This window comes from Chrysemys picta, chromosome 1 (assembly GCF_011386835.1).
Source record: "Chrysemys picta bellii isolate R12L10 chromosome 1, ASM1138683v2, whole genome shotgun sequence".
Taxonomy (NCBI): domain Eukaryota; kingdom Metazoa; phylum Chordata; order Testudines; family Emydidae; genus Chrysemys; species Chrysemys picta.
Window position 1 is genome coordinate 303,650,218 of NC_088791.1, and position 9,960 is coordinate 303,660,177.

Below are 9,960 nucleotides of genomic sequence, written 5' to 3' on the forward strand. Positions count from 1 at the left end.
TCATCAGTGGGCAGGATTGAACCTGGGACCTCTGGTGAGCCTCTACCACATGAACTAAAAGCCAACTGGCTGTTATCTAAGGCTGTAGAGCAGACTCATTATATCTCTCTCTTTAAGTGGTCTCGGTGCCACTAGATGGGACAGAGCACCACACCCAGAAGGTGTGTGGGTTACACTAGCTGTGGAAGTGTCTTCACTTAAATTTGGCTCCCACCAATGTAAGTGCATCTCTATGCCAATTGAGTAATTCCACCTCCCCGAGCAGTGTAGAGTCACGGTTGATATAATTAGGTCGACGCAGTGTCAGTTTAAACACTGTTGCTTACATTGACTGTTACTGGCCTTCAGGAGCCATCCCACAAGGCCCCACACTGACAGTATAATCGATACAAGTGCTCCTGGTGAGGACGTGCACCATCAACACAAGGAGCTAACTGGGCATGCACACAAGCGATTTAATAACTGCAGTAGCTCTATGCCTATGGATGTTAGGTCAACATAATTTTGTAGTGTAGACATGTAGTGCCTCTGGGAGCCATGACCAGTGGCATCCAGTGACCAAAGAGCCTTCTTAAAGCAAAGTATTGTTTATTTAGAGCCAAAGCTTTTCAGAGTAAATATCTTAAAACAATAAACTGTCTATACATGTCTGTCTTTCCTAAGGCTTACCATCCCCTGGAATCCTGGGAAGGGCCCAATTGTGTCAGACATATCCCTGGGACCTGTCTCTGTGCTCCGATGAACAACTCACTGACAACTCTCCCCCCCTTGCCCTCTGAGAGTCTTTTTAACCATTAAGTGTCCCTTTGATTTCTAAAAAGCAACAGAGGGTCCTGTGGCACCTTTAAGACTAACAGAAGTATTGGGAGCATAAGCTTTTGTGGGTAAGAACCTCACTTCTTGCATCTGAAGAAGTGAGGTTCTTACCCACAAAAGCTTATGCTCCCAATACTTCTGTTAGTCTTAAAGGTGCCACAGGACCCTCTGTTGCTTTTTACAGATTCAGACTAACACGGCTACCCCTCTGACCTTTGATTTCTAGGCTCCCAGCATTGGCAAAATAAATAGCTGTATAATCTTGGGAGGGAGCCTGGAAGTGGCATCGTCACCCCTATGAGCTGGGCCATTGTAATTGCCACCAAGTGTTTGTTGCGAGGCTGCTTATCTAAATCCATTGTCTTCCCATTTTTTTTCCCAACAGCCCACTATCACTAACCCAATACATTCATACAGGAAAGCCCAATGCCCTTGTATAGCTGTATACTGTATACCTACAGTATTCATAAAATTATTACAGATCAGTATTCCTAGTTTATTACATAGCCACTCTATGTCTGCCACAGGATCTTCTGATGTTGGCTTATTGCAGAATGACTCTGGAGGTCCCATTGAATAAGACATTTAATCTTAGATGGCACAAAGCACTGGAAAATGTATGGCAGGTAATAAAGGGAGGTACAGCCCTGGCAAATGGATGAAATATGTGATCTAATGCCTCTCTCATCTCAAAGCAACAAAGAGGCCTGTGGCACCTTATAGACTAACAGATGTATTGGAGCATAAGCTTTTGTAGGTGAATACCCACTTTGTCAGATGCACAGATCCAGACTAACACAGCTACCCCTCTGATACCTCTCATCTCAGATATCTGATTTTTAAGGTTGTACAAAACCTCATTGGTTGCAGTTTGCCTGGATTATAGAGAATTTTGTAAGTGGAATTAGTTCACTCAGTTTAGGCATCCACAAGTTTCATCTGGAGTTTCTGTGTTCTTGTGAACCACAAACCTCAGAATGAAACTAAAAACCAGAAGGAAAATGTACTAATGGTTAAGGCAGTGGGCCAGGCCTTAGGAGAGGGGTGTTCCGGTGCTGCCTCTGCCATAAACTTCTTGTGTGACATTGGGGAAATCACTTAAGCTCTCTGTGGCTCAGCCCCCTGTGTGTTTAAAATGAGCATATTAATATTACCTTCCTCATCCCTTTGTCTGTCTTATCTATATTACCTTCCTCATCCCTTTGTCTTATCTACTTTGATTGTAAACTGTTCAGAGTAGGGATTTCTTCCAATGTTGGTCCAGGACCTAGTGCAGTGGAGTCCCATTCTCAGATGGGTCTTCTAGGCACTACAATAATGTAAATAATAATAAGCAAATCTGACTGGGTTTTGTTAGTTTTTAAAACTCACTGAAGTCCCACATCTCCTGGATCACCCTTCCTCCAACAGGCCCCAGCTCTTCCCACACTTAACCTGTAACTATTTTCATAAGGGGCACAGAAGTTTGCAACTGTCCCCCACCCCCATCTTTCAGGCAGCTATTGGCTGATTCTACCCACATGTTGAAAGTTGTGTGTGGGAGGAGGAATATAGGGTTTCTCCCTCTCCATATCTAATTTTAGATATGTTCTGGGGTATGGACAACCATAAGGAAAACGTGTAACAATGGCAACAGTGGCAGCATTGAGATGGAAAGAACATTACCTAGTGTTTCTGCAGAAGGGTGCAGGCTACCTGCTCCCAAAACATACTGGCAGATGTGAGGTAAGAGTAGGCCTGCTTTGTTGCTCCCCAAAGACTCAAAAAGGGCCCACACCCTGAAGACTTTGGAAGGAAGAAAGTTTTAAGGGAAGCCTGTTAGAGAGAGTGGAAGTTGTAAGGGGGAAAAAGAGAGTCCAAGGCCAACTCAACTCTTCATAGAGCTTCATGCAAACCTTGAAGAGTTTGTTTCCGGAAGGAAACCAGGCATAATTCATCTGAGTTGAGATACTCTTTTTAAAAGTATCACCTAGTCAGGAGCTTTTATAATTATGCATTTTAAATTCCTATACTTAATACATTGTTTGTTAATAGTACAAAACATAGGTTGTTTATGTTCAAAATGACACAGGAAAATATCTGTTACTGTGGCAGACTATTGAAAAGGTGTCTCACTTAATTCTAAAATTATACATTTTTGTATTTCTGAAATGATCTAATTTGGTAGCTGACTACCACTAGTTCCAGTTCTAGGGTCTGATATAGGAAAGTATTTTAGGATAGGCTTAAAGTCTAGCACATGCTTAAACACTCTTCCTCCTAAAGAATGATGATTTCATTAATTGGGACCTTATTTTATAGCGCCTTAATTCATACCATCTGTTACTCAACTGTTTTTGACAGCTGTTGTTGATCTCCACTCAGAGGCTGCCAGTTGAAATCTTCCATGAGGGAATTCATGTTTCAACTTGATAATCTTATGGAAACTGATTCTTGGGCTCTATTTCTCAGGTTACAAGTCACAGACCAGCTTTTCTCTTGGTGATCAGCATCTTGACATTTCAAAAACATTTACTGATTATTACTATCATCATCATCATCATCACCACTTGTTTGTTCTAGCCAGAAATTAGCCTGCTGTTTGTTTGTAAGTAAACAATGCAGAACATTTTTGATTTTGCTTTTTATGGGAGTGGGATATGTGTAAACATCAATACAAAATTATGAAAAAATAAATAATCTCAAGGAAATTCTTGATCATGGTGGTTTTGAAAATAGAATGTTTGTTGATCTGACATCTCTGATGTTTTGTGGGAGAAGTAAATAAAGGCTGCTCACAAAGGCCCTGATCCAGGAAATCACTCAAACATGTGTGAGTTTAAGCACGTGAAGAGTCTTATTGAAGTCACGCTAAGAGTTATGCACATACCGGAGTGCTTTTGCTAGACTGAAGCAAAAGGATGTTACTAGATGTTACTGGTTAATTTTTTTTAGCTGAAGAGGGTTTTCCTGGACAAAAAATGGCTTTTTGAACAAAGCAAAATGTTCATAGCAGCATGTGGTTTTGTTTTAAATTTTACATTAAAAAATACAAAAGAAAACGGAAACCAAAACCCAAAATATTTTGGGGAAAGTTTTCCATTTTCAGATTCAGACTTTAATTTTCAAACATTTTGAATTTCTGCAAATAACATTTTCTACAGAAAACAATTGTCAAAAATAAAAAACGTTTTGGTTGTCTGTCAGTTCTGATTTTTCATCAAAAACAACAGTGTTTCAAAATGTCATAGTAGTTGGTGGGGTTTTTTTGACCCACTCTCCATGCAGAGTCTTTATCTCTGTAACCCTGCAGCAGAGTTATGTGAGCGTGCACAGAGGACTGCACCCCTTTATGCCATGTGGGGGCCTCCTTGCTTCCCTGCATAAGTGGAGGGTGACACTGGTGGTTGGCCGGAGGAGAGGCTGTGAGATCCATGACTATAGATGCAATGGCTCTAGCACTATGTTCACATATGGCCTGATCCAGTTCTTACTGAAGTCAATGGAAAGATTCCCACTGGGAGTTGGATCAACCCCTTTCCATTAACTTCAAGAACCATTGGATTAGGTCCCAAAAGCAGAGGGATTATAGTCCATTGACCACGGAAGAGCTGTGCTGCATCCTGGCCTTAGGTTGACCGCATGAATTTGAACCCCTCCAGCCACCTACGCTTCCCCAGCAGAAAGTGTCAGGTGAAGCCTAAAGTATCTCATGGCACCCTAGAAATGCAAGTTTAAAAAAGAAAAATAATGGAAAATTACAAGCGTATTGCTGCTTGTAACAATGTTATAATATGTGCCAAGATTATATAACTTGTGGACAGTCGGGTGTATTCAAATACTAAATTCAATTAACCAATCATTTTGCTATTTGAATGGCTCCCTAGAACAAATTTCCTGCCTTTTACTTGTGTTTACATACTTTAATTGAAAATATTATGCAGTTTCCATTACCTGACTTGGTCCTTGATTAACTGAATAAATCAGATAGCCAAACTTGCTCACTGCCAATTAGTTAGGATCATCCAATTTCTGCTATTTCAAGTGGTCTGCAATAACCTGTGTATGAACTTAAATCACATTGCTGATAAATATTTACTTTAGATATATACCACATGACAACACTCCTGCAGGTGCACTTACAGGAGACCCTACCACCGATCTAGTCATGCTTAGATGTTTTTATTGTGTTTCTGAATGCCTTGTTAGTGACCAGTGGTATCAATTCCTCTCCACAGCATGTCAGAGCTGAGATTAAAACCTCAGGTAATCAGAACTGGATCTCACAGGTCACAGTTTATTTGTCTGCATAACCCTTGTTTATTATAACTGATAACACTAAAAGGTCTTTCATCAACCATGTTTGTTTATGTTCTCTTGATTCATGAAAAACCCATGAATGTTATGACGTATGGAGAACCTGTAATTGCAAGTATATACCATCCATGAAAACGCAGTATGTACCTGGAAAGAATTACCCTATTGGTAAAAGAATTTTTTAAGTATATTAGGAACAAAAGAAAGCCAAGGAGTGGTAATAGGGCCCATTATTAGATATAGTAAAATTGTTAGTAATAATGCAGAAAAGGCAGGCGTGTTCAATAAATATTTCAGTTCTGTATTTGCAAAGAAACAGGGTGATGTATTGAGCATGATGAAGTTCATTAGTAATTAAGGAGGATGTTAAACAGCATTTCTAGGGGTAAACACAAAAACAACAAGGAGTCCGGTGGCACCTTAAAGACTAACAGATTTATTTGGGCATAAACTTTCGTGGGTAAAAAACCTCACTTCTTCAGATGCTTGGAGTGAAAATTACAGATGCAGGCATGTGTCATTATATAACATCTGTAACTTTCACTCCATGCATCTGAAGAAGTGAGGTTTTTTTACCCACTAAAGCTTATGCCCAAATAAATCTGTTAGTCTCTAAGATGCTACCGGACTCCTTATTGTTTTTGTGGATACAGACTAACACGGCTACCCCCTGTTACTTGACACCATGCTAGGGGTAAACATATTTTTAAATCAGCAAGGCTGGATAACTTGAACCCAGAAGAGCTGGCTGAGAAGATCTTTGGCCTGCTGATGTTAATTTTTAATTAATCTTGGCATACTGGGGAAATTACAGAAAACTGGGAGAGTGCTAATTTCGTGCCAGTATTCAAAAAGAAAAGTGAGATGATCCAGGTAACTATAGGCTGGTTAGGCTGACAGTCCCAGGAAAACAATGGAAACACCTGTAGAGGACTTAATTAATAAAGAATGAAAGGATATGGATATAACTAATGCCAATCAACATGATTTTCTAGAAAATAGATTTCGTCTAATGAAATTGATTTCATTTTTTTATGAGATTAAAAGCTTGATTGATAAAGGTAACTGCACGGATGGAATATACTTAAACTATTAGTACTGAACAACATCCTCATTAAAAATTTCTCCTCATGTGGGAGCCATTCCATACCTCTAACCATTTTCATTGCCCTTTTGTGTACCTTTTGCAATTCCAATTTACCTTTTTTGAGATGAGGTGACCAGAACTGCACACAGTATTGAAGGTGCAGGTGTACCATGGATATATATAATGGCATTATGGTATTGTCTGTTTTATTTTTTATTCCTTTCAAAATGGTTCCTAACATTCTATTGGCTTTTTTTAACTTCCGCTGTGCATTAAGTGAATGTTTTCAAAGAACTATCCACCATGACTCCAAGATCTCTTTCCTGAGTGGTAACAGCTAATTTAGACCCCATCATTTTGTATATAAAGTTGGGATTATTTTTTCCAATGTGCAATACTTTGCATTTATCACCATTCAATTCCATCTGCCATTTTGTCACCCAGTCACCCGGTTTTGTGAGATTCCTTTATAGGTCTTCACAGTTGTAACTAGATGCCTGTCCGGAAGCTATGTATTACTCAAACAAGTTATTGGGCTCAATAGTGGGGTAACTCCTGAAATTTAATGGCTTTAATATACAGGTGATCAGACTAGATGATCTCATGGTTCCTTCTGGCCTTAAAATCTTTGAATGTATCAGTTGCTATCTGAGAATATATTGAGCATTTAATATAAACCTAGCTCACTCAGGATATAGTAGATCTGACAGGGAATCTGACTCCTGAAGCTTCCACCTACTCCTTGATAATTGCCTACCTTTTTCATATGTTGTACCATGGTTCCTCATACATATCTTATGACAACTGCACTCTGCCCTCCCCTTCCAGTGAGTAGAGAAAGCAGGCAGCCTCCTCCAGTATTCCTCTGTACTCCAGGTACTGCCATCTTTCCACCTTCTTCACTCTCCACTCTCTCTCCCAGAAGCCACAAGGGTCTTGGTCTCAGACACCCAGAAGCAAGCAAAGGTTGTTCCTAAAGCTAGAGGCAACACTTCCCTGCTTCTGATAACCCATTAAAAAGAGATACACATACGAGAGAGGAAGGAACTGTCGCTACTCAGAAGAGTCTCCCTTTGTCAAGCAGCCCAAGCCTTTTTGTATCCATGTGAACTAGACAATCATTTCTGTTTGTCTCCAACTTTCAGGTCAGCATTGTGACCATTGTAAGATAATCAGAAACAAACAAAAATCCCTCACAAAATTAAAGGTTTTAAAGATAATACTTCAGAACTTGATTTCACTTGTTGTACTTATACTTTCATTTTCATACTTAGCAAATGTATATTAAACTGTTTTATTTATTCTTATATTTGCTTAGTGCCATGAAAGTGGAGCATGAAGCTTTTCACCTCCAGGTTACTGGCTCAAATCTGTCCCTGTCTGTAGCCCACAACAGCCATCATCAGACTGTTTTAATGGCCTTTGTGAAGTTCGTGGGTGGTGGCCTTGGTCCAGAGTGTAGTGGTAACTACATCACATTTGGCAGTTTTATTAATCTCCCGGGGGGGCTCAAGGAATGACTAGGCACAGGAAACTTCTATTTAGGTACAGCATGGACAGTGCCAGGACATGCTCCCTACATTGCCCCGCCAGTTTGATTCAAACCTGACCAAGAGGGATTAGCTTTAGATTGAGGGCATGGCCCTGAAAGATGCTGAGCACCCTGGCCTCTCAGGCAGTTCTTTGGGACCAGTGGGCACACAGTTACTTAGCTGGTGCTGAAGTTTCCAAAACAGAACAATAATTGACCAAGCGTCCTCTTTTTTTCCCCCTTTAAGAACTCCCTCGCTGTTGTCAATATCATTTCAGTCAGGGCCGGCTCTAACTTTTTTGCCGCCCCAGGCAAAAAAGAAGAGCCCTGCCCCGCCGTAACAACCCCCCGCAGTGCTGCGCCGCCGACCCCGCCCCTCCCCCAGCGCTGCGCCACCTAAACCCCCGGAGCGCCGGGCGCAGAACCACCCACAGCCCCCGAGCTGAATTTAATTAAATTACTGAATTTAATGGGAGCTTTGCAGTTGACTCCAGTGAGATTGGGATCAAACCTTTCATGTGCCTAGCCAATTTTGCAGACCAAATTCTACACTGTCTCCTTGTAAAGTCTTGGGGGGGGGAAAGGGGGGGGGCATTATTTATGCAAATATATGTTCCAGCATATTCTAGTCTTTGTGGATTTTAATATTGCCAGAGATGCATAATTTGTCCATTAATGCATGTCTTATTAATGAAGTCAGGTTTCTCGTGACAGGTATAAAATTGACTTCTTCTAGGTATTAATTTGTTTGGCCAACCAAGGATTTTGCATTGTGATAAAAAAATGCCAGAGTTGTGCTGGGAATACAGTTAGGGATTTTGTTGTTGTTGTTGTTGTTGTTTATATTACTGCTATAAACACAGTATGCTCAAGATATGTTTAGGAACAGAGAAAAATCTGACACGAGAAATTGTTTACAAGTGTATTACTAAAAAACAGATGATAGAAATGAAGCACTGCCCCAGACATTACCTACCTCTGTCATATATAACAGATCCAGAGGGACGTACTGGCAAAGCTACTAGTTTTCACTCATCTTGGCAGAATGAAGGAGAAGCAGTTCCAGGGACAGGGAGCTCAGTGGCTTCTGACAACATGGGATCTCCTAATTCACAGTGCAGTTAAAGAAGTGTAAGCAGCTTGTTGCCACAGGGAAAACTGTAACTACTGTAATCGAGTTATTTGCTCAGTCAATAAAAACAAGTCTAAACAAAATGACATAATGGAAGTATGCACTTGATAAATGTGATTTGAAATAGAAAATTACTAAGGACAATGTTTGAGGCATTCAAATTGGCATATTTTGTTTTGCTGTTTCTACATTAGCTTGGTCACAATTCACTATCAGTACCTAGGCACTTGGACTGACGTGCATATTGAACTGCATGTGTCTTGTGCTGTATCTGTTGTGATGGGCACTGAACTTTGATTGCTTTGCTGTGAAATAAGAGAAAGGTGAAATAGAAGCTTGCTTCCACAAACTATTAATGGAACTGCTTGCTTCCACAGATCAAAAGGGACCAGACAGCACAGAAGTTTTCTAAGTATTGATTTTAATCAACTTTTCAGTATACTGGACTTTGAACTGTACTCCTGTATTTTGGATTCTGAAATGAACCTCAGAGGATTTAGGGCCTGATCCAACAATCACTGTAGTCAATGGGAGTTTTTTCCATTAACTTCAAGGAGTTTTGAATCAGGCCCTTATTACGGAACTACTGAACCCTTCTCACAAGTTCCCAGTGAGCCCCAAAGGGAAGGAAGACCAGCTTTGCAAATAATGATCCAATATTGATTTTGCACACAACTTTTTTTAAAAAACAAAAAGATACTATACATGTCCTGGCTGAAATTTACTGGGATCCAAGAAAATTACCCTGATTTACAACAATCCAGATCACCCTGACTTACATACGTTAAATACTTATGAGCAGTTAATTCTGAATTGCACTTAAAAACACAAATAGACCAGTAACTGGTACTGCAAATTTTGCGCTGTATTTGTGTCTTTTTCCTTATGTAAGCAGGATCTGAATGAGCTCTCCCTGACAGTTAGTGATGAGCTGGGAAGGGGAAAAGGCTTCAGGACCAGACTGTATTTACATGAACACACCCACTCTGCCTAGGTACAACCACACAAAGCTGTGTTGTCAAAGGGTATGTCTATACTACAAGCCTGCTGTGGTGGTGGATGTCCATATTACCCTCCTTGGGTCGGTGGTGCACGTCC